This window comes from Poecilia reticulata, chromosome 7 (assembly GCF_904066995.2).
Source record: "Poecilia reticulata chromosome 7, P_reticulata-male-v2, whole genome shotgun sequence".
NCBI lineage: Eukaryota > Metazoa > Chordata > Actinopteri > Cyprinodontiformes > Poeciliidae > Poecilia > Poecilia reticulata.
The window spans coordinates 14,492,354-14,515,605 of record NC_088836.1 but is presented as its reverse complement, the minus strand read 5'-3'; the positions used below and the strand labels follow the sequence as shown (position 1 = coordinate 14,515,605).

Below are 23,252 nucleotides of genomic sequence, written 5' to 3'. Positions count from 1 at the left end.
TTTGTTGACAAAATACGACGGAGCTAGCAAGTTTACACACCCCTATTAAAATGCCAGCTGTGATGTGTCAAAACGAGACAATGGTACATCATTTCAAAACACACACACCTTTTATTGTGGTGTGTTCTGTAAAACACACTTTAAAACACATTTAAACTAAAAACATGCATATCTGTTTCTGGATAAATGTTAAAGAAAAAAAAAATCATCTTCTCACATTTCAGCTTTTGATCAAATTTCACCCAAGCCATAAGTTCTATTAAATCTGATTAACCAGAAATAAACTTGGATTTTCACATTGTTTACTTATTTTTCATCGTTTAGCTGAAGCCATAGTTTAAGGAGAAGTTATTAAACAATGAGATGGTCTCCTTTTTCAACTGTGTGAGTTGAGAGAAGAATGCAAAAGAGATTATTTGGCATTACTTGTTTGCCAAGACGCAGTAAAAATAGTCATCAATAATTGGAGAATATATAAAAACTGGATGTTTCACCATAACTTTGTGCAAAGGCAAAACAGAAATTGGTTGGGGAGGCCAAGTCTTTGGTAGCAGCACTCATGGAGAAGAAAAGTCTGGCATATACTAGTTGTTGTCGTTTACCGTTTGGACAAAGAAATATAGTTGCAAAACAGGAGACCTACTTTAATTTGATAAAAAAAGAAACTCACTGTACCCAATATTTATAGCAAATGTCTGCTGGAAAGATGAAGAGAAATGTTAGACTTCAGCATTACAAGTCCAAGTCAACAAAAAATGGTTTTATTACACCAAGATTAAAGTTTTGTAATATTGTTGTAGCGAACTAGATCAGGCAGAAAATCTGTGGTATCCTAACAGTAATAACGGTATATTGTCAGATCAAGATGGGTGATGCTGATCAACTTTTTTTTAATCATCTATTGGATCAAAAGCTGGTTCTTATAAAACATCTGTTTAAGGGTGTGCACTAGCTTTTTGTCATTTCTCTACATTTTTCTCCCTAATAGTTTCTTCAGTTTTGTTTGTACAGGATATATCACATTAAGTGACAGTGGAAAAAGGTTGTAAAGACTTTATAACAGCCTATTTTATCAGGGGTGTGTACAGTTTTATATCCAATGTTTAGTCTAACAATGTTCCCTGTGGAAAACTCATATGAATCATGAGTCGTATTCAAACACGCCTTGCGTCTTCTAATGCGAGCGCACTTGCAACTAGATCAATTTTTTTTTTTCTTCTCTCTTTCCATGTCTGGCTGGAGAGGGCTTGCACATTGTTAACCTTGCGTTTCAAATAGCAGCATTAGCACCAAACGTGGCAGCCAACCAGAGACACTGAGGGGTTGGGCTGACGTCACAACAGCAAAACGCTTCCCCTTTGATGTCGGCCAGCATCGAGGGGCTGCGGCGGTCAAAGTGAATTAGGGTTGGAGCGAAAGGATTTGGACGATTGCCGTGCCAAAAAAGGTCACAGTGGGGAAATGAGTAAACTACAGTCGGGAGGGGCCGGGAGGCCATATTCATCTGTTTAGGCAGAGATGAGGCAGCTAAAGAAGGGAAAGGCCAGTTTGTCTGTGTCATCATCCACATCTGCTCAAACCGTTCACAAAGGATAAACCTCAACTTACGGCGCACAACAGTAATCTCCCTCTCACATGAGCACCCGTACCGTAAGATCGGAGCGGACGTTTCTAGGCCTCTTGAGTTTGTTTTAGTGGCTCTTGTTGTGACTTGTGGGAGAGGCTGGATGGGCATTACCTAAAGCAATGATGTTGTGTGTCTCGTGTTGTTTGGATACAGCCAACAGACTGAGACATGAGCAGATTATAGCAGAGATGGTTTGGTTTAAAAAAATCCCCAACAAAATAACTGGGAGAAAGATGACGCATAGCGTGTTGTTACTGAGTTTTCCTTTCTGGCCACATTGTCCATCACTGTGGAAATCCCAAGAATTGCTGAAGAGATCGGAAAATCGATGTTGGCTATTCATGCATGGACCTAATCCTCAGATTTGCTGCCATTTAATCTGTGGTTATGGCTGGGCTCTTATAGCGCTAATGCTGTCAAACAGATGTCCCTGCTCAGTCACCCAGGTTAGGCTGCACCTGGTGACTCCATTCAGCCCTGACAGTAGGTGGCCCACAGCAGGTTACACATTGCACTCAGACGGCCACTGTTATGTAAAAACTCTTGAAAGAGCAGCACAGTTACATCTAAAGACACCAGTTGGATAATGGTGTATCTGGGCGGTTGTTCTATTTATTTCCTTTAAATGTTAGACAACGGTGTTGTATAACCCGCTTTGTTGACTGCTTGAAAGTTGGCATAAGATCCTCGGGGTATGACGGCCTTGAGCAAAAAATGCAGCAGCTTCACATTGTTTACACAAAAAAATTACAAGAATTTAAAACGGGATCAAATATTTTGATGGCAACAATTATTTCTACCAATGCTGGGATAAAGACGTGTTATCTATAGCAATGATGTATTTGTTTTGAATTAATGTGTAGACTGACGCTTAAGATGCACCTAGCAGCAACATTTGGTAGCTTTTAATAGTTTAATTTGTAATTAAAATGGCATTTTGAAAGCCATTCTATACCTTCGTCAACAACGAATGGAAACCTCTTTGGTGTTGCAACAATCCATATTTACTTACTACCACTCAGCCTTTGCTCGAACTCGGAGAGGCCTCATTGTCATCACCCTAATCTTTAGCTCCTTGCACAGACTCTGGAGCACTAATGTTCTGACAAGTTATTTTTACTTTTAATCATTAGCTGGTTAATTATTAGAAAGGCTGTCTACTCCAATATGGCTAACCAGTTTGCTTGGTCCGTGATCAGCTGGATGGATACAAAGAGTTAACTAAGCCAAAAGACTCCATCAATGTACAACAGTTAAAAAAAAAGCAGAAGAGGAGCCTTACTAACTGCTGACCTTACAAATCCAAAGCCAGCCACTGCGTTGTCTTCTCCACGCTCCAGAAAAAATGAGAAGAGAAGTAAGAAGTATCTGCCAGCAAAAAGGCAAGATTTGCAAAAAAAAAAAATGAACGAATATATTGTTGTAGATGACCAGACCATTTCTTTAAATCATAGTATGAGCTTAATTTGACTTTTGGAGCTTTTAAAGACTCAGCAATCCCCGTTCCCTCTGCAGGACTGGTACCTGTCTCCTGCAGTCATTGGGTGACCTAAAGGCCTAAAGTCATCAGGGATTTTCCCCTCAAATATTACTTGGCGAACAGTTATTTATTATCTGTCCTGTGGAAAAACAAAACAAAAAAAAACTTAGTGAAATGGTGCACATTATATTTTCAAGCGTGACCTGTCTGTTACAGGAATAAAGGACTCTTTAGTTGTGGTTTATTGGTATACAGTCGTCTCATAACCTGGAGGATTTTTCTGTATTTGAAGATTTTCAGTTTTGCAGGGAAACACGGCTCTAACTTTAGGCTGTTTTTCAGAGTTTGATGTTTTATTGGACTGTAAACAAACAAACAAAATCAGTTGATCTTGAAAGTAGGACAGAGATTTTATTTTTTTTTTAAATGAGAAATTTGGCATAGGCAGGTGAGAGTTTTATAAAATATGTATTACTAGTGTTACTGTCTGTCTTTTCGATAACGTGGGAAAACATTACATGCAGATACCGGTGCATGGTGGTGATGCAGATGAGACTGAACCTCTGCTGCTGTTTGAAAACGCATTTCTGGGACTTCAGATGATGATGATCAAACGAAGCTGACTTGTAAATATTTGCTAAAATCAAGCTGCGAGTCTTTTCCAATCCAATTATTGCATTGTTGCGTGATTACGGGCTCACATTCAGGACCGAGTTGCTCAAACATTGACATCCTCATCTCTGCCGTGTCTGAAATTGCTTACAGTAACACGTACCGGTTGCGTGTGTGCGTGCGTGAGCGTATGCTCTTTGTTTCTGCCAGTTAAAGAGAGTAAATGCAGGGAATCTCTCCGTGTGCGGATGCTGAATGTGAAATGTGAAATGTCAATGTTATTGAACAAGTGCTCCGAGGCAGAGCTGTGATGTTTTTATTTCCAAGCTCTTGTAGAGCGAGGCAGAGAAGAGAGAGCTCATGGGATAATGGGGGAGGTTCAGGGGTGGGGGAAAGTGAGTGTGTGTGTGTGTGTTACAGTGTGTATTGCAGGTGCCTGTATCTGTGTGTATCCAGAGGTTTATTGAGAACAGGTAGAAGAGTCCAGGCTCTGAATAGCAGCTCGCAGTTTCCTTATTGAAAGTGACACTGTGAATGTGGCTGTGTTGTGATATATGTATTTTTTTCGTGCATCTTAGTGACGTTCCGCTGCTACAGTCTTTGCAGAATATGCCAGCCGTCTTCACCCAGCCATACACCTCTACTGTCAATCTGTTCTCACCTTGTTTGTTCCATTTGCACATCGTTCATGGTTTTTTTTTTTTTTTTTTTTTTTCTTTCCGTTGCGTCTGGGTTTTTTTTTTTTCTGCTCCAGTATTTCTCTCACAGACTGTCATTGTGTCGATAGTCGTTTGGATGCAGCCTGACAGCGAGGTAGGACCTGAATGCAGTCAGGATTGGTGAACAATGGCTCTTGATGCAGAGGCATTGACTGATGTGAGGCTTTTTGCTCTGTTCCAACCAGGGCTGCACAATAACAGGATAGCATGCCACTTGCAATATTATTGTTGAACACTGCATATTTATTCCCAAGCACTCCTTTGGAATGCAAAAATTTTTCAGTCATGGAAAAATTAGCATTTCCACATTTTCGTGTACATGCTAATTTACGTTTTTTAGATTTTTATCTGATCCTCTTTATGTTTATGCATCTATTAATTATGATACCTTGCAGAAGTATTTGCACCGTTTGAACATTTTGTCACTGTTCAACTATCATTTTCATTTTTAATGAACCAATAGCCTCCAAATTGATTTGACTGGGACAAAATCGCCAAGTTGAAAGCACTCAGAGGCCATCATTCTTTTTGTTTTATTCATTTAACATTTTTGTTGTGAATCTTTTTTTTCTTCTTTTTTTTTACCTGCTCAGCACCAAATTGGCATGCAATACTGAAATGACACAAAAAAGAAAAGAAAAATGTTCTCAGACCTTAGGCTTAATAAAAGAAAGTTGTACAGTTTCCTAATATTTTGAATATTTTCTAATATGTTCATGTAGATACTGTTTTTGTTCATCTGCTCCTAGCAACAAAATAAAACACTTTTGGAAAACACTTTGGTATCTATTTAGCCTACCTTAGTGATTGGGTGCGTCTGTCAGTTTTTAGTAAAAAGTCACTTTAGGTTGTTGCCCTACTTACTGTGTCGTTAAAATAAAAGTAAAAAAAAAAAAAAAAAGTGGTTAATAGAAGAAAAACACTGTCTTTTCCATTTGTCATTTTCCATTTACAAAACTGTAAATTTGTGATTGAAAATCTCAGACAAAAAGTTTCCATCTGGATCAGCTCCATTTGCTCGAGTACCATTTGTACCATTCCTAAACTGCGTCCAGGGACCACAGAAAACCTTTCCAAAAGCCGCAAATGGCCCCCGAGCTGCACTTTGGACCCCCCGGGGCTCCACGAACACAGAGCAGTGCATTGTGTGGTGAAAAGAAAAAATAAATAAAGGTCATAAGCACACCCATTTGGAGTCTGCCACAAGTCATGTACTGGACACGGTGAACATGTGGAGGAAGATCAGACGAGTTTAAGACAGAACTTTTTGATATACGTCCGACTTAATGTGAAGAGGGAGGCAGCTGTTCGATCCGTAAATCTGGTGTTGATAGAATAGTGGCGTAAAAAACCAAAGGAACAGTCGACAGTGGAATAAATCCATGAGAAGTCCTCTTTACCCAGTCAGATGAGACCAAAATCAAAGTTTTTGCCTAACACTCAAAATCCTCCACTGGCATACTGAATACACCATTCCTAAAGTGAAACATGGTGTTGGCAGCACCATGCTTTGGGGATGCTTTTCTTCAGGAAAGCCTGTTGGAGTTGCTGGAAAGATGAGAGAAGCTAAATACAAGGCACACATTCAGTTTGCTTAAGAGAGTGGCCCAGTTAAAGTCTGACCTAGTTCAGACTTTGGAGATGCTCTCCATCCAATTTGATAGATATTGCTAAAGCTTCTTTGTTTGAAAGCCTTATCGTATTTTTGCTTCCTCTTCAACACACAATACGCTTTGTGTTGGTGAGTCACAAAATCCAAATGAAATGCACACTCTTCCACACCGGCCTCTTTTTTTTGCTACAGTTTTATTTATTACTTGCTAACTTCCCGTTTGATTATTTCCCTTCCCGGTTTGTATTTTAGAGGCCAGAAAGTGCTTTGATAACACAAGCACACATCTGAAATTTCTGCAGCAGCAGCTTGAGGACCAAGTGACAATGCAGATGAGGCTGAGTTTCAAAGCCGGCTAGCAGGTTACTTAATGAGTTCGGTAATTGGCTCGCCGTGGCCTCCGCGCATCCCTGCCCTCCTGCTACTGATGTGTGCAGGAACAGAGAGACATTCATTCCTTTTCTTTCCATTTCCTTCCTCAGCCCATCCGTTCGTCTCCCTCCGTCCGTGTTTCATGAGCAGGAGCTAATGTCGCACCCAATCCTCCAAACGAAGGAGGCTTGGGTGTGGAAATGCCACACTGTTTATGTTCTAGAGAGGCAGCTACTATGCAGCTTTTCCCACACAATATGTAAAATAAACAGCACTCTTCTGTTTCTCACCCACTCACTTCACCGGGCTGCTTTCTCTTTAAAAAAAAAAAAAAAAAAAACAATTAAAAAAAACACTCCCTCTGCAAACACAGGCCGTCTTTCACGTCTGATGCTTGGTATGGACGTATTTTCAAGGACTTCACAGAAAGCTGCCGCTCAGTTACTCTTGAGTAGCAAGTCTGCGTGATCAGAGTAGATTTTTCTCTTAGTTTATTTCTGTCTAGACAATAAAAGACGAGAGCTAGCAGGCGCGTAGGCGTCAATTTGCCATGTCATCATTATCTAATCCAAAATAAAATTCATTCCTTTGATTTCAAGATTCTCCTTTTCAGTCATGCCCAAGTGTCTGGGTGGCCTTATTTGCAAATCCCATTTAATCTCATAATAACCTAATGTGCTAATTAATGAGGCGGTCAGGAGTTGGATCGGTTGTGGCTCAAATAAGGTTGCCTCTTCAGTCTGGCAGGTTTTTTTTTATTTTTTTATTTTTTAGTGGATGTTTAACTGGGATCAGTGCCAGTGCGGCTCACTAATTTAAGGAAGATTCTGGCTAAAGAGTGATCTTACCACCTTCCTACTGATCCCATTAGTCCTGCTTTGAAGTCTGCGAAGTTGTAAGTAAAGCCATCATGAATTACAAAATGCAGTTGCCTCCTGCTGCCATACGCCTGCCAAGCTTCCCCCGAACCCCCATCTACTCCCTCAGTGTAATAGTTGATTCTGAACGCTGTCGGGGTTGGAAGGCCAAAGCACAGCTAAGTGGCTCCTCTTGACCCCAGCACTGATCTCCAAACTGTCTGCTCTGACTGCACACAGACTTGCAGTTCAGCCATTCGGACTTGCAGAACCCCCCCCGCCCCCCCCCAAAAAAAAAAAAAAAAAAAGTCTAATCGTCTGATGCAGCCTCAGCACTGTGACTGTCTGCTGCCTCCACATCCCTTTTTCTCGGTTTCTCGCTGCATCCAGTGCTGACGCACGGTGAGCCCGTACGTCTGCCTTTCGGATTACTCCGCTCTTATTCATCAGGGTTCAAATGCAGTCTGGAAAACTCTGGAAATTGACTCCCTAGCTGATTGTTTAAAAGCTGTGTGCCTTCCTTTTCCCTGCTTCATTCCTCCTTTCTGCTACTTACTTATGTTGTGTGTAGTATTTATTGTGATCACGTGCAAAGTGAGGATTTTTAGAGCTTTCCGTTCATTTTTAGGTAACTGGATTGGCTATGACTAATCGCCACTTTAACAGAGCCACACAAACACAAAGACTGATCCATTACCTGCTTTGTAATGGGATTCTTCAGGACACCAAGTCAATAAAAAAAAGACTAATTTCACGCATTTAATCAGATTTCTTTTATTTTATTGATAGCGATAATCTGCTTCCTCATCCTTGTTTTAACCTTTTCTTCCTCACTCCTTCATACCCTTCCTTGGCTTCCTCTTTTTTTTCCTCCAACTTTTCCTTTCGTCCTTGTTTTAATCCTCCCTTTGTTCCGTCCTTCTTTTATTACACATTTACTTCCTCAGTTCATTTCTTTGTTCCTTTCTTCTGTCTTTAGTTTCTTCCTTTCACCCTTCCTTATTACTTCTGGCCTCACTTCATTCTTTGTTTATTCATTGCTTCCTTCCCTGCTTCCACCCTTCAATATTTCCTTTTCTCTGTCCTTTGCTTCTTTTTTTTATGCCCCAGTTGGGCCTGTTTCTTTCCTTCCTCACTTAACTCCCTCTTTCCTTACTAAGTTACTTCCTTTTTTCCTTCCTGTTTTTTTTTTTTCAGGTTTTTCTATCTACTGTAAAAATATTTACCATAAGCCCATGCCAGTTTTTGTATTCAGCCTTTAGCTGTAGTGAATGAAGCACTCTGGAGAGCCTGGAACCGTGCAGAGCAGCGGTCTCCAACTCCAGTCCTCTAGAGCCGCTGTCCTGCAGTTTTTGGATTCATCCCTGCTTTTTAACACACCTGAACCAAAAGCCTGAATTACCTCCTTGGCATGTCAGCAGTGTTCTACAAAGGGCCTGGTAATTAACCATTCATTGGATTCAGGTGCGTTCGAAACCAAAAGCTGCAGGACAGCGGCGCTGGACGATTGGAGTTGGAGACCGCTGGAATAAAAGTCGTAGAAAGGGAGAAGGGTGAATAATGTGAGGTGGAAAATATTCCTATGTGTAAAAAATTTGTCTTGAACCACTCATGACTCGTTCGTTTTCACCGTCTGTGAACTATATTTCTACTCTGTTGGCAGCGTAAGCAGAGAGGAAGTGATTGCTGAATAAAAATCTGCGGTAAAACAGAAAAAGGACACAACACTGAACCTACACACATCAAGGATTGTTGTGTGTGGAGGTAATGTTGCGTCTTTCAGCCTCAGTTCTTCTCCCCCCGTCACCCCAAATTGAACAAAGCTGCACCCCCGCTCACTGTCCACAGGGTGGCAGCATGTGGAGGTGAGGCCACTATGTGCCTTGTGTGAAATGGAGCAGTCAGTGGTTATCTGAGTGCATTAGCCCGGAGACAGTAACCACACAATACTTACACACCCCAACTGCCACTCTGTCTCATGCTTTCAGGCCCTCATATGCTTAGATAACGCCTGACCACGCTTAATCACTGTGCTTCTGTACAAGCAGAGGATTTTTTTTTTTTCTTCCTTCGCCGGACTCAGACACATGTACTGTTTGTTTATCCTGCTCGTGTCTTTGTTCACAAAAAGGACTTGCCCGAAATGTAAACTTCCTCCTTTGCACCGCAGCGCCCTGTCTGTCTCTATTCGTTTGGGCCTCCTGGAAGTACATACAGTCTCATTCCTCTGAGCCTGTTCTCTCTATGCAGCTACAGCAAGCTGAACTGCTCTTTTATTCTGATGAATGAGGCCCTGTTTGGCCCGGAGAATCAGACACAGACAGTCCATGTGAGAGAGTGTCTGTGGAAAATCGGGGGCTTTAGGGAAACACTATCTGAAGTAAGCCATGTGTGCATTTGTTTGCAACTCATTCTGCTCATTTCTTTTAAGCTTTTTACAGCTTCTATCTCGCAAGCCAGATCTTTTTTAAAACTGTAGGGCTTTAGGAAAATCTTGTTCCCTGTATAGGTGTCGTAGTCTCATTATATTCCGTTAAGGCTTTGTTGTGCTTTGGAAGAAAATGGTTTTCGATCAATTTATCTCACGGTGGCAGCTGCATCCATCTGGAGTAAGGTTTACTTTAAAAAAAAAACTCTAGATGACAAAATGGCAGCTGCGTTTGAGTTTTACTCTCCTGAGTAGCTTGTGTAGCTTGGCAAAGAGATTAGACATATGTAGCCTACAAGTGTCTTGGTTTTCAGCGTTGCGAAGCTGCCAAATGTGACTGTGAATAGCTATGTAAACAAGATAGCTATGTGATGGTAGACCTTGCACTGATTGCTTTAAAGTGAAACACTATTCCTCAGCTTCGCTTGCATTTTTGCTGCTGTGTTAATGACGGCAAATAAAGGCTTGCTCGGTAGCAGCTCGTTCAGAATATGTTTGGATAGCGTGTCTTTGTTCTCACAGGTTGGGTCTTTGATGAGAGGATATTGCTATGCTTTCTTTACATTTGTGCTTATGTGATATCAGTGTCTTCCAAATGGATTTATAGCCTTTGAACTTTTTCACATTTTCATGTTACAACCAGAGACTTGATTTTATTTGGTAAACCAACACAATGTTTAACCCGCAGCAGTTAAATGGGAGGAATTAGTTTGTTTTTTCCTTAACAAATAAAAGTCTGAAAAATGTGAACTCCTGTTAATCTGATAGACAGATTATGACACCGCAAGAGGTCCATGTTAACTTTTGGTGAAGCTACAGAAAAACACAACTCAGGAGGAAGAATCTGTTTAAAGTATATGCATTAGTCATTCAGTCCATAAACCTGGGTTTACATGAAAGAGGGGCAAGAAGACAGGCATGGACTCGAGGCTGGTATTTCCGAAAACCAAGACCGAATGTTTAGAGTTTGACTAATATTTCCAAACATTGGGGTTTGTTTGTTTTTTTTGTACACCACTAAATGCAAAAATGAATTGATAAAACCTTTAATTACTCAGCCAGAACTGAGTGCTGTGGGGATGATTTTGTTACCAGGGATTTTGAAGAACTTCATCTTCCAATTTGACTGAGTTTCAAATATTTTGCAAAAAATAAGTTTGAAAAATTTTACTGTCTAGATGTACAAAGCTGGTAGAAATTTCAGGGTTTCCCTCAGTGTATATTAAGCCTGGCAGGCCACCAGGCGTCTCTTGTGCCCCCACCAGGCTAAGTGTTGCTTATTTATTCAAGTCTTTTTAAAATGTTTGTATTTCTTAAGACCTTACAGTTGGGGTTCAGGTATTAATCTTCCAGTTTTTCAATAACGCATAATTATCAAGTGATATTTTCAAATTTCCTGTCAACTTTAAAAAAAATTTTAACTCAAAAGCACAACAGGCTGCTGGATAAATGACTGCCCTAGCACCCAACCACCGGGCTTAGCAACTTTTCTGGGGGAAACCTTGAATATGTATCCCTCGCAGCTGCCACTACAGCAAAATGTGATCCGTACAGACTCATGGGGGGCTTAACCCACATGCAGACCATATCCTTTAGATGTTTATCTGTAAAAAAAAAAAAAAAAAAGCCTGTGGAAAGCATGTGTTTTTGTCATTCCCCTCCACTATTATGTGCTTCTTTGCATGAATCTTATCAAATAAAACCCCAATGAAATTAAGGTTCGTGTTTGTGAATCGTGAAAAACATTTCGGCAGATTTATGAAAAGTCCTTCAAGAATAAATTAAGCAAACACTTCCTTGAGTGATTTCCTTGAGTAACTTTCTGAGGAATTGAATAGGATTGTTTTATAGTTTCCCCTTTCTCCCGACCCCCTCCAGGCAAACTGTCTTGTTTTAATTAGTCGTGTTGAGGCCTATTTTTCCCTCAGATTTCCCCTAACTTGTAAAGTGCTCCCTTTAAGGTTCTGTGAAGGCTAAAAAGGGCAACGAATGATTTGAAGTCGGTCTTGCCTGCCAGCAAGAGAAAGGGGAGGGACGGCGTATGAGGAACAGTAACTTCTAACAGCGCTCACACAGAGCCTTTGTTCTTTATGGATATAGTACGTGTGGCTGCTTTAAAGCCCCCATCTGGAAAACCACTGTTCCTACTCCTAATACAAGAAGAGAGGCTGCTTCAGATAATGCCTGCATGAAGTCCAATCTAGCGCAGTCATTTTTCCCCGCTTTTTATGATATTTCTGCACCAGGGAGGTGAGCGTGTTACACTTTAGAGATTTAGTCATGTGTTAAACTTGAGCTACTGACTTACAACCTCCCTCACTTACTACCAAGCACCACCAACAAACCTAACCTGCTTTTTGGTTTACAAGTCTGTTTTCCTCTCCCAAACCCCTCTTCACATTAACTCGTCCACTCACCCCGGTGAATGTATTAAATTAACTTACTAGATACGAGTGCTTAAGAGGCCGAGGCCTCAGAGGCTTGCCAAGTCTCTCTCCTCTCAGCTTTGGCTCAGTCATCCGTGTCACTTTTTTATTTTTTTCCCCTGTTGTTTCAGCTACTAGCTGACTTATTTGTATTGCTGAGCACTTTTACTGTTAGGGTTTTTTTTTGGTTTTCCTTCTTCCTCCACTGTAGAGAAATCAGACTAAAGCAAATTGTTTGTGTCAACCAAGTATCCATTTTTAATGAGTTTACGTGTCTGCAAGGGCACATGAGGTGTGGAAGGATTAGACAGACAAGGAATGGGGATAGTTGGGGTTTTGTTTTGTTGTTTGTTTTTTTGCCTTGATTACATTTCTCATTGTAATAAGTGACAACTGAGTAAATTCAACAAGTGGTTTTCCAAATGATTATTTCACTTATGAAGGGGAAAAAGCTATTTAACCAACTTGCACCTATGTGACAAGTAGTTTCTCCCTAAGCCTAACAACTGAATTACAGCAATTCATCCACATCTTGAAGAAGCAAATCAGCCCCTGATCATCACACTGCCGTCGTTATGTTTAACTGTCGGCCAATTTGCAAATTATTTCCCCCAAAAGTCTTGGTTATCAATATGTTTTTCAGTGAATTTAAGAAGAGCCTATATGTTCAGCAGTAGTTTTGACCTTTGAACTCTTTCGTAGAGGACATTTTTGCCAAATCTATTTGTCTTATTGCCAAATCTATTTGTCTTACTGCTCAATAGTAAACTTTATGTGAGATCATTTAGGCCCGCAGTCGCCAATTCACTCTTAAAATTATTTTGTCTCTTCTTTGTGAGGGTCCATGTTTTCTCTGAGTGGATAATGACTCTCCATGAGGTTCTCTGGACTTGTAACTATTTCCAGACTAATGGATCCCAATGACTGTGTTTCTCATCATGTCTTTAGATCGATGCATTGTGTGCTGCTTTGTGAGTTTTTTTTTTTAAACATTTGGTCAGACAAGTTCTGGTTTCTCGATTCTACGGGTCAGGTCTAAAAAAATTACAGTTTTGTGTACATTCAGGTTAACTTTCTCTGACATTGCATTTGATGACCTGAGCTGAAACAAATAGTAAAATACATATGTAAATGGGCAAATGCCTTTTGACAGAACTGTGGATTAATTTACCTGCGCTTTTCATGATGCATCTACCCTTGCGGTTATTTCCTCTTAAAGGGAAGCGTTCTTTTAAACTGATGAGAAAAGTATTTTTCTTTCTCCAAAGAGCTCACAGCCCTGTTGGATTTAATTTCCCTTGAATTCAGAACAGAGAGCAGGTTAGTAGCATTTTTATTCTGTCAGGATCTGAAGCACAATAGCTGTAGAAGAAGGTGCTCAGGGGAGAAAAAAAAGGTATTGTGATGGCCTGTTTGAATGCAGAGCAGAATTGAATAGACACAGTCAGCTTCCCTGATACATGCTTAGGCCTGTAGAATGTGGAGTGCTTTGCTTGTAACTGCACCGGTTGTCTTCTTTCATTATCGGTTAATGGTGCCCAACTTGACAGAGCCATGTGATAAACAGAGGAGCTGTGAAATCCTGGAGGTGGAGTTCTCGTCTGCCTGATAATGGGATCTCATCTGCCAGGGAAGGGAAGCCTCCCCCTCCAGCCAATCCAGCTTTGCTGTGCACAGCCCTCAGAGAGGATTCGCAGCACTCGGCGCGCTTCGCTGCTGCCCTGAGCCTGGCGAGTGTCTCGCGTTGTCCTGTAAACGCTGGCGTTTGACTCTCCTTCTTTAAACATTTGGTGGTAAACTGTCAAGTCGTGCATTAGAAATCGAGATAGATGTGCATTTGCACCTCCTTATCAGCCTCGAAGCCTTCGAATGGTTGTGTAGCCGAGGAACGGTGTCCAAACTGTGTGTGGGTGGGAGTAAATATCATAAACGTTGACCTTGTGAAATGTATACATACTGTGATAAGGGAGGTGCAACGGCTGCTGTGGTGTTGGGTTACTGTGTGAAGGGGAGGGGGGGGGAGGGCACGACTTCTCTGGACAATTTGCCCGTAGAGCTGGAGGAAGGTTTTAGCAGCACACAGCAGAAGCCTTACCACCCCCAGCGCTGCTAAAGCAAAGACGACCAACGTGGTTTGTAGCACAATGAAGCCCCCCCTCCCCCCCTCCCTCCATCCCGTCCTCAACTCAATTTCTATTGATCCTCACTGCCCATCTCTCCTGCTGCCCCTGTTTGGCTTAGTGCAAAAAAAGAGCCCACAGCACCAGACTATTTGCTTTAGTTAATTGGATTCTGACAGCGATCCAATATCACGCTTAAGACGATGAAAATGTGTCAAGCTTCTAGCTTGGTTTAATAAAAATTATCCTTTTAATTTATAAGTTAAGAGAGGCCATCTTTGTTTTGCCGCTCTCACTTCTACATGTGTGGTGAGTGTTCCTATTATCTCTGTAGACAAAGACGAAACAATCTGGAGTTGTTGATAGTCTGCCGTTCTGATCTTTTTGCCCCTTCACCATTTAGTATTTTTTCAGTGGTCTTCTTTAAGCGGAGCTTGGGATCTTTGGTACGATGTTTGACACCTGATGACTTAAAAGCAATTTTATCATTAAACAATGTCGGAAAATATTGTTGAATGACTCCAACAAATAACATCTACCATAACAAGGTTGCTTAGAGTTGTTAATGGTGCGATCAGGTGTCCTAATCTTTCATTTCAATACAGATGTCTGACCCAAGCAGAATAAATGGGTTGTAATACAGTTTTCACACAATGATCTACAGTTAAAATCTGTTTAATTACCAAAGTCATGTTTTTTTTAAATCATTAATATCATGGACGAGAGGAAAGTTGAGCCGATCCTGGTAATTTTGCCCCCTTAAACCTATTATATTTGGCTTTTGATAGCTTTAGATTTTATGTTTAGCATGTGTTACTTCATAGCCACTTTGACAACCTCTGAGTTAAATATAGGATTATAACATTTCTTACTTTACTAATAACTGCTTGATATCTCTCCCCCTAAACTATTAGTTTGATAATTTTCCATAGTCCTTTACATTTTATTACTCAACTGTACCAAATGGAGATCAGACCCAAAATAACTGGTCGTTGTGTGTAATCCAAGTTTTCAGAAAATAATACAGATAAATTGAATATTATGTGACATTTGAACAGTTTTATCTCTTTATGTTGGACGACGTAGCTCACTTCCCAGGGTGCCACGGCCTGGGGGGGCGGCACAGACACTCAGCAGCAGCAGCAACAAAAAAAACAGAAAACGGTCACTTCCTTTTGTGGCTTATCCAATCAATTTAGAGTGGGTGCTCGCCTCTATTTCACACACTGTAAATATTGTCATACCTGCAGGGAAAGATAATATACCTTGACTTGCTGTTGACACTACAGATGGAATCGAAAGTGGCAGACTAGTCTAGCTACCTGTATCGTAAACCATAACACCTAAGGTCTAACAGGTTATTATTTTTAGGGCGTGGTAGAAGGTTCTCACCCAGAACCGCCACTGGCTGGCTGGCTGCAGTAAAACAAAAGCAGCACAAAGACTTGAAAATAAGTGTGATCAAAATCCGACGTGAAGTGCAGGCTGTTAAAATCAGCCTCCCAAATATGGCTAATGAACTATAGTCACATCATCATCCCTGCTTGTTCGTGCCTTTTTAATGGGTGGGGTGACTAATTAATTCATTGTACAAAAATGCAAATGAGATGCACAAGCCTGATCCACTCGCCTCCTTCTCAGTGTGTTTTCCCCCAGAGGTGCATATAATAATGTTTTCAGATTTAAACCAGCGACCTGCTCTGATATGCAGTTATTTATACATTAAAACGCGTCATTTCCGTGCAGGGGGGGGGGGGGGTCATATTATAGTCTATTAAGGCTTTCACGGCTCTCTTTGTCTCGCCCTTGTGTTTCAGTCACATTCCCATAAGCGATATCATTGATCCGCTGATGATGATGATGATGATGGTCGGCCAGGCCACTTTGCCTCATGCAGTTGCACACTGCCCTTCTTCCCCATCAATCAACAGCCCCATTGGCGTCCCCCCACCTCCACCTCCACCCCCTTTTGTCCCCGACGATTATTTTAAATCCACTCCACGTTTTTGTTTCACTCTGCTTCTTTTCCGCTTTTTCTCCTTTTTTTTTGTTGAAAAAAACAAAAGTGCATTCGGTGTAATTCTCCTTCACTAGTGTGTGGATAAAGAAAGACTAGGTCAGCCATGTGGATGCGTCTGTTGAACAGCTGAAGAGGAGGTGGTGGTGGCGAAGGAGGAGGAGGAGGAGGAGGGCATACAGAGACGAAGGGAGCGATAGGGAGAGTGTGTGTGTAGGAAAGAGGGAGAACAGACGGGGGGGTGGGGGGGAAGCAGTGTGTGTGTGGTGTGGTGTGAGTGTGCGTGTATGTGTGTGTGGAAAAAGGAAGCAGAGCCTGTTAACGGAGAACTCGCTGGTTTCCTACCGCTCGGAACAAGCGCCGTGCTACTTTTCATGTGGACGCTATCATCGACGGCGACAACAGCGCGGCCGAAGGCGGCAGGAGCGGCTCCGAGGGCGGCCGAGCTAGCGTTGCAGCGCCCGTTTCCTCGGTTATTTCGGACGTGAGCCGTCTATCAGTGAAGTGAAACCGTCTTTTGTTGAAGCAAGTAGTACTACTCGCCTGCCTGAGCCCCCCTTGTCCCCCGTGCGGGCTGCGTTTTTTTTTTTTTTTTAAACACGGGATTTAAAAACACACAAAGTGTCCAGCTTCCCCTTGTCTCTCGCCGGTTCTTGGATTTTTACCATATTCCGCGGGTCAAGGATCGTGTTTGTTTGTTGTTGTTTTTTTTCCAACTTGTTTGCAGCGGTCTTTGGGACTCCCAAGAATCAGCAGACTGGCGGGTGAGTTAAAATAAAAAAAAAAAGAAAGAAAAGATTGTAGGATAGTTTTGTTTGAGGAAGGTGGAGCAATGTGTGGGTGATAGCCGGGTTAACACTTGTAGTTTCAGTCAGAAGTTTCCTAAATTTGTTTATACCCGGAGGAGGAAGCGTGAGTGACCTGGAGTCAAATGTTTTGAGCGCTCTGGGGAGCTGAAAGTTGGCCGCATTGTTGTAAAACTTGGCTGTAGACTGTTTAGCTCCCTCACTGACCTGGCTGCTCTGTAATAGCGTTTTAATAACTGATAGGTTGTGCTGTGTGGAGAATGAGGTAAGCATGGCGACCTCTCTGCCCTGAGGATTACTTTAAAGGGTGTTAAAGGAGGCATGTTTGCAGAAAGTGTTGTCAAAACAGTTTCACCAAAGTATTAAACGTCTGTTAAATTAAACTAGAGGCCGCAGCATGCAGGTTAAAAAGACAAATTGAATTAGTCCCACTCTGACAGATTTAGGTTTAGTCATGTTTTTTTTTGGTTTTTTCACTTACCCAAAATGTTTCTTCTGACTGGTTGTAATGTTAACATTTTTGAGCGACTCGGCGAGAGTTCTGACTTGAATCAAAGAGAATGTGTGATGGGAGCTAAAGATTAGGGTGATGGCAAGGAGACATTCCAACCTCAAAGACTTGGAGCTCATTGCTAAGGCTAAATAATTAAAACACCAGTGGAAACATGCACAACTCTGGGTTTAATTGATGCTGAAAGGTTTTCCTTTTTCTAATTGAGAAGGGTGTAAATATTACTTTTTTTATTGGAATGTTAATAAAAACAAAACTGACACTTTAAATTCAACAATTTTTTTTGATGATGGGTGAATCCGCCTAATTTCTAATCAGAATCAAAGTATTTTGTTTCATAAAAATCATTTTAAACCTCAATCTGTGAGGAGTATGAATAATGTTGGACATGATTGTAAGTTATGACTCCAAATCACCCTCCTCAAAACAAACAAGCAAAACATTGCCACAAAACGTCCAACTCTAAACGTTGCTCATTTTTACCTGTGCATAGTTGTATAATCCATTCCGACTCTACTTTTGTAACTATAAAGAAACCATTAAATCGAAAATAATAGCGCGATTGTGCTAGTAAATATTTGTTGGAGTCATATAACCACATTTCTTTAGAGTGAACTAAAAGTCACTCGTCTCTCATTCCCTTTGAAATAAAACTTTTTGGTCAGATTCTGAAATTTAATTGGGCATGCATGTTCTCGCGTATTGAATCAATTGTTTTTGTTTTTTGTTTGTTTTTCTGCCTATATGTGGTTGATTTAAGAAAGTCCCCAAGTCACATTCAGGTAAATAAAACGGCAATGGAAGAAAAATAAGGAGGGTAGCAGCAATAGTGCTGTCTGTTCCTCCCCCACCCAGGGTGAGGCCCCTCTTAATGAATGGGACTATCAATTTGAGTTTTCTGGTGTCATAACACTGTAAAGATGGAAAATAGCTCGGTTTCTTTCTTTTTAATGTGGCTAGGGAAGTGTGGGTGTGAGATCAGCTTCAAAAAGATCCAAACTGTTGAAGGGCCAAATTAACTTGAACCCCCCCCTCCCCCCTCACTCCTCTCCCCTTCTCAACCCCAGAGGCTATGAACTCTGGCATAAGCACATGCAGCTCTCGGTTCTGTTTGTGTGTGCTTGGTGATGGTGGGGGTCCTAGTCTGTTGTTGAACAGAGCAGGAGGGGGACGGTTGGCTGGAGGGATATGGATGTATGTATGTGTTTGGGTGTGTGTTTTAGGAGCTTAGGATTTAGGCGCAGTCTACAGTTATTTGTCTAAAAGACAGCTTATGGGGTGTTTACGGGTCGCTGGGAAGAGGGAGGTGGGCTTGTTTACCTAAATAACTGTAAACAGATCCATGTTGTGGATGGAGTCATGAGCACAAAGACGGCTTTCCACCTGACAGAGATTCAAATGAAGACAAGAGGAAGTGGTTAACTCTTTCAAATAAAACGGCTGCTTCCTAAATTCTTGCCTCACTACTAAATAGGCTTGGCTATAGCTCTGCTAATTGCTAGGAGCTAATCTCCTCTATTCCCACTTTATTGTCTCTCTCTCCGTCTCTATTTTTTTAATGCTCCTTTATTAGCCGAGAGGTGACCTCTGCTTTTGATGATTCAGATGTGAGTAATGCAGGTTGAGTGGGATGAATGGTGCAATAAAGACAATGAGAGGCTGGGATTCTCTGCCTTTCCTCTTCTTGGTAGTTTACACACCTTTTCGGAGTCATGTGGATGAGAACACGTCACACTGTGTTGTTGAGCAGAGCTTCCAAGTAGGAAACGGCATCGTTTGCTTTTCTCGCTGCGCCTGTGACGGCTCCAGATCAATTTGCACCTGTGCTACTGCTGCGTACTCAGGCTTTACCGTTTCAACCTCAGCCTTCTTGAGTTACCATAAAAAACTGTTTCGTACCCATTTACTGGAACCGTTGTGTATCATTTTACTCCTCTCTGTGCTTCAGTATTCAGATTGTTATGAACTATGACAGATTGTGACTTTTGATCAAGCCAAAATAACTCGAAATTCATCTCCTGCTGGTATTAATTATGTATTGGAGTCTTGACAATGGGTGGATTACAGGAAATTACTAGATCTGTGGTTGACAAAAATGGTGTCAACCTAATTTATTATATTGAAATGTTTATTGAAATAGAAAGAAACCATTAAAAATGTAAGAAATAACAAATCAAAATGATCATCACCCACTAAATCCACGTGGTGTGTGGACAGTGGGGCAGATTAAAAAAAATCCCTGCTGTTTAATGAATTTAGATGTTGCTTTACTAACAGGGGGAACTAATCCCTCCCATCTGCAGTATATGTTTGTTTTATTTGCTTCTGATTGGACGATGCCTCGGTTTCCGGGGGATACCCATTCAATAATAAATGTGACATTACAGGCTATAAAGGGTTTTAATAAAAGATCATCTACTTCTCGCACAGTTTAAACGTGCGAGCGCTCACACGGCGTTAAAATTCATGTAGATGTGAATTTGTCTGGTGCGGTCTCTAAATGAATTTTTCAGGCACAGAACTCAGCACCATGTAATATGGGGACGTCTATAATAAGGTCTTTTAGATTTGACAATTTGAAAGTTATTTCAAGTCCTACTCATAATTTGGTGCAAGGAAAAGTTGTATCACTCCAATTAATGTTATCGGTTTGCTAGTGTTTGTTTATAATTGTGTTGGTGTGATGAGTGATGCTAATCGGTCATCTATCATAGGACTGGTTGGGCCCAGGAGAGAAAAACCAAAATAAATGGAAATTGTGTGTAATGTATGATGGTTTCAGCTGGTTTTAATGTTTGGAGCAGGCATCTGCCAGAACGTGATTCTCACTGGATGGTGAGCTTGATTGAAAAGACCCTGGTTACTCATAATGGTTTTTAAGACACAAAAAGTAAACGGGGCATGATCTAACCACTCTTATTTACAACCGAAAAGCAATAATTATTCCACCTGCCTGTAATATGAAATAACACTGATTAATCACAGTAACAACAGCGTTATACTACATTTATTTAGCCATGTTAGTTTGGATAGCATCTTATTTGACACACATGCTGCTAGCTGCTTTCCAGATGTAGTTGTGAATGGTGTTTGCTGAATGACTGTGTGAAAGCAGCACAATGATGACATGTTTTTTTTTTTTAGTTTCCCCATCAACGTTGTGTGTTTTCTGCATTCGGGAATATATATATATATATATATAAGTCTATAGTGAAATAAAATCTAATGCATGTATTTTCTGCCGTTATTGTCAGCTTTCTTTTTTTTTTTTTTAAGACTTAATCTCTGCTATCTTAAAACACTTTTACCAGTGTGACAGAAATCATTCCCGCTGCAGTTCATCTGGATAACATGTAATCATAATCTCGGGCTGCCCTGCCACATGGGAAAACTTGCATAGCTTGTCCTTCTGAACTCATTTTAGAAATGGCATCCTCTTCCTCCGCTGCCGCCCCCCCCAGAGGTTAGGATATCCATTTAGTTTCACTACTTGTGGACTGAATGAAAGAGGAAGTGGTCAGCCCTCTTAATGGAGTCGTACACAGGAGTTTGAGTTGTTTTGGGATTTGTATGGCTCGAGAGTGCCGAACGTTTCGCAGTGCAGCGGCTTTCAGAGGAGAATACGGCGGCCTAAATCTTAATTTACACGCACACATCCGTCCCCCCCCCCTGTCTGTATCATTTCAATCATCTCTATTTGCAGAGCTTCGCTCCAGCGTTTTGTGGGAAATTAAATCCAGTGTGGAATTTGATCGGTGGGGTCCGAGTCCGCAGTCGGCGTTGTTGATTCATGTAAACCGATGTGGTGGTGGTGGGAGCGGGGGGGTGAGAGAAACATAGCAGCGGCGTGAGTCACCCCTGCTTCACAAACACGAGCCTCGCCGCCGACAAGGTACGAAGCGCAAGTAAACATGCAGCTCACATACGCGTACGAGTGTCACCTCTGAGGAATCAGAGAGGAGATATCAGGATCAAAGAGGCTGTTTCTGACCATGCGGAGGGGAAGAGACGCTTCATACTGTGACGCCGTGCAACGGCTGTCTGGCTCCGCAGAGGTTGGCTCGATGTTTGACAGGGCATTGAAAAAACATTATTTAATCTGCTCGCATGATGGCCCTCACTGGGATTGCACCATGGCCCCCTCTTCCCCTCCCCCTTGTCTGGATGAAGGCAGCGGCTGGGTGGCAGAGTAACACTTCGAGGTTGTTGTTGTTGTTGTTTTAAACAGAATGATCTAACGTGTGAGGAATCGCAGAACGCTGAGTTGCATTTGATGCAGCGTCGCCAGGCCTCTTCTCATTTTCTCCCTAATGAGAAACTCTGCCAGGGTCTTTATCGTTTCCATTTGGGGTAATAGACTGGATGTCTCTGTTGTCGTCCGTCGTAATTACAACGGCTCGACGCTGTTGTTTTTCGTAATATCCAACCTGATTGAAAGCATATAGACTCATTAAAAAATCTATTTTTAGATCATAAACAAAAACCAGATTGATTGGTTTTGTCAAAAAACCAGGTGGGGAATCACTAAGGAGACTCTATACTATTGTCTCCACCACTTCTATCCATCACCCCCTTTCTAGAAACTCACCCCTGGTTTTGAAATCTCTTCAGTTCTTTTTTTTTTTTTTTTTTTTTTTTTTGAGACTGTAGACGGGTTTCATCTCTAAATGGAACAAGCTCTCTCTGCACTTTGTGTGACCTATTGTCCTTGCAAATAGTCCATCGAGGCATTTAGAGCACTTTAGCCACAGATGGACATGGTAACAATGGTAGCAACTGCTAAGGAGGCAGTACCCTCTGGTGGGTGACTACAGAAATGGAGCTTTCAGTGTTCATAGAAAAATCAGACCGTTTTGCAGGAGGGGGACGATATCTTTAATTAAAATAAACCTCAGGAGCAAGCAGAGAGTTAGGAATTGGGGTAATTGAAAACCACCTCTCCAATCATCTGTGTCTGTACACGTTTAAAGGAGCTGAGCCCATCAGAGGGCCGTTTTCTCACATGTTGGGTTGGGGGTTGGGTGGGGGGTGAATGTCCTTGTTAATTCAGTCATAAATAGTGTTCTCTGTGGATCCGCCTTGCTCTAAGAACCATCAGTTCCCTGGATGTTTTTTTTTACTTATAGAAATGTACCTGTGAAACAGTCAATCCCTTAATCTGACCCAAGCAGTGATTGACATTTGAAATACTGAAAAGTCTGATGTTTATTCTTGTTAATTAAATGCAACATGACTTATTTTTGTCTTCTTTCGACCTGTTCTGCATCTTGATATTTTAATCTCAATAAGAGCAGGTTCGCTTCATATTAGGGTGTAGGATCTTCCCCTTATACTTTATGAAATTAAAGGTCTGACAGCTTCAGACAGCAAAGCAGACGGGCTGTCAGAATTGTAAAGGTTAGAAAAAAATCGAGAACAAAACTCACAATGTGTGGGAATCGCGGAAAATGACAGCAAGACTAAAAACAAACCTAAAGTTAGATGGAGAAGAACACGTGGTTCAACATTGAGAGGACTGTGAAGCAAAGGCTATTCATGAATCAAAACCAAGAACATTCACCATTCTAAGTTGATACATCAACAATGCGTCAGCCGGCCATATGAACTATAAAAGACATTTTTGTAAGTTTAATAAAAATAGATAAAGGTTTGGGTCATCTTGTAA

At 41.4% G+C, this 23,252-nt stretch overlaps 1 protein-coding gene across 3 annotated transcripts in view; it reads left to right on the top strand.

The window, feature by feature from the left end:
- The window catches only part of rerea (arginine-glutamic acid dipeptide (RE) repeats a), a 192,638-nt gene that overhangs the window by 36,888 nt on the left and 132,498 nt on the right, over positions 1 to 23,252 (top strand). Inside the window, exon 1 of one of the 3 annotated variants that reach the window (XM_081608948.1) lies at positions 16,518 to 17,034. The exons of the other annotated variants lie outside the window; for them this stretch is intronic. The gene's annotated coding sequence lies outside the window, so the exon portion shown is untranslated. Of the gene's footprint in view, positions 1 to 16,517; positions 17,035 to 23,252 lie in introns of those variants that run through there. 3 annotated transcript variants of the gene reach the window in all.